The sequence below is a fragment of the Euprymna scolopes genome, chromosome 21 (genome assembly GCF_053919585.1).
Source record: "Euprymna scolopes isolate OS-2025 chromosome 21, ASM5391958v1, whole genome shotgun sequence".
NCBI lineage: Eukaryota > Metazoa > Mollusca > Cephalopoda > Sepiida > Sepiolidae > Euprymna > Euprymna scolopes.
The window spans coordinates 59,624,917-59,627,416 of record NC_136502.1 but is presented as its reverse complement, the minus strand read 5'-3'; positions in this window follow the sequence as shown (position 1 = coordinate 59,627,416).

Below are 2,500 nucleotides of genomic sequence, written 5' to 3'. Positions count from 1 at the left end.
ATTCGTCTTTTTCAAATTCATAGATAAACACTGCGTTTTATAAGCCGATTAAACATTTTACATTAAATAAAAACACTAAAAAATTATCCAGTTAGATAGAAACGTAATTTACCTTACCTTTGCTTTCATTTATTCGTTTTTGAACAACTTTTTCAAATCTGTGTATAGTAACCCCCCCTTCCCCTTACCCAAATATTAATTAAAAACTCACATTTTTTAATGTAATAAAAAAGAAAACTATTTAGCGTTTCAATGGTTTAGCAACTTTCGGCTTAATCCACTGAATGTTGGTCGAGCCCAAGCCATGATTGATGGTAACTCCCGAGGATCCCGATCCAATTCTGCAAGGGTACCATATTTTTTTTCATTTTCGCCTTTTTTTTTTAATTTTTTGGAGTGGATTGCTGTTGAATACGTTAAGTTTGGGAAAATCAGTTAAAAACTATACAAAACAATGTCAGACACCTATTGATTATATGTTATTGTGACATAAGCTGACATATTCGGTGGATTTCTGATAGTATTTTGTTTAGTTTTTTAGTTTTAAATCATTTTCTCAAACTTAACATCATCAACAGTGTCCATCACCGTTTGTATTTTTCAAATTTCCAAGTTTAATTAAAGTTTTATGATATGTTTTTTATTCAATTGTAAGGTTAATGTACAGTTATGCTGGCTTTTTAAATAATAACGTTATTATTTCAGCACGGATCACTCTCTACACGAGTACCTAATATTTTTTTTCAGCCATTCTTACCAAAGAGAGGGGATGGTGTTTTGTAACTATTCTGTGCTTTTTTAACTAACAATTTATTATTAAAAAAAGATATTTTGAAATTATAAAAAAATGAAAAGATATTGTGAAAGTTGAATTTAACTTGAAAAAACCCCAAAAAAAACAATGTGAACGGCGCGTTCAACATTGTAGCCGGACCTTATTTGGTAATAAGGTCACGCGAGTCGATTAATGGGTGCTAATGCACTTACTGATCCACGCTATGTTTTTAAATCGTATTTCCAAGCTTAATTAAAGGTTTATGTTTTTTTGTTTTTTTTTTTTAGATTAGGTCCACCTCCACAATTTTCTTTTAAATGACGACTTTTAAAGGTTTCTGACTATGCTGAATACAGAAATCGCATTGAATTTTTGCAGAAATAAGTAGTTATCGAGATATGGATAGTTGTTTATGCATTGTATTCTTTGGCGGCCATCTTTGTTACGCGCGTAGATTTGTTTATGACGCGCGCAAGCATGTAAAAAAGACGGCTGCCAGAGATTACAATGCATTATACAAATTTTTAATATCTTGATAACTACTTATTTCTGCAAAATTTCAATGCGATTTCCGTATTCAGCATAGTCGAAAACCTTCAAAAGTCGTCATTTAAAAGAAAATTGTGGAGGTGGACCTAATCTAAAAATTTACCGTTTTTTTCATTCAATTGTAAGGTTAAAGTACAGAATATGTACAAAACACCCTCTTCTCCCAATGTTAAGAATGGCTTTTTAAATAATAACATTATTATTTCAGCACCGATCAATAAGTGCACGAGTACCCAATTTCTTTGAAAGCATTCATATTTTCTTATATAAAAACAACTTCTGTAAAAAAAAAAAGAAAAAACGTGCACTTTCAATCTTTGTTAAAAAAGGTTTTCTTGAAAAAAAAACAAAAAAATACGGTAAAAAAAGCAAAGAACAAAACGTTAATCGGTATTCATGCAGAGAGTGATCCATGCTGAAATAATAACGTTATAATTTAAAAAGCCATTCTTAACATGGGGAGGGGAGGGGGTTTGTACCTAATCTGTACTTTAACCTTACAATTGAATAAAAAACATATCATAAAACTTTAATTAAACGTGGAAATGCGATTTAAAAAATAGCGCAGATCACTCTCTGCATTAGCACTGAAAGTACAGAATAGTTAGAAAACATCCTCCCTCCCCATTTTAAGAATGGCTTTCTAAATAATGTTAATGATTCAGTACTGTTCCTTGTCTGCTTAAGTTTAACAATTGTTTATTAAATTGTTAGGTGAAAGTCCAGAATAGTTACAAAACACCCTTATCCCCATGTTAAGAATGGCTTTCTAAATAATAACATCATTATTTTAGCGGGGTAGCTTCTCTGCATAAGTACCATGTTTTGTTTTTAAATTGTTAGGACAGAATAGTTATAAAATACCATCCCCATGTTAAGAATGTCTTTCTAAATAACATTATTTCAGCACGGTATTTTCTATGCACACATACTATCTATTTTTGTTTATTAAATTGTTAAGTGAAAGTATAGAATAGATGCAAAACTCCCTCCCCATGTTAAGAATAGCTTTCTAAATAATGGTATTATTTCAGCACGGTACCTTCTCTGCATAAGTACTATCTTTTGTTCATTAAATTGTTAGGTGAAAATATAAAATAGTTACAGAACACTCTCCCTTTCCCATGTTAAGAATGGCTTTCTTAATAGCATTATTTCAGCACGGTACCTTCTCTG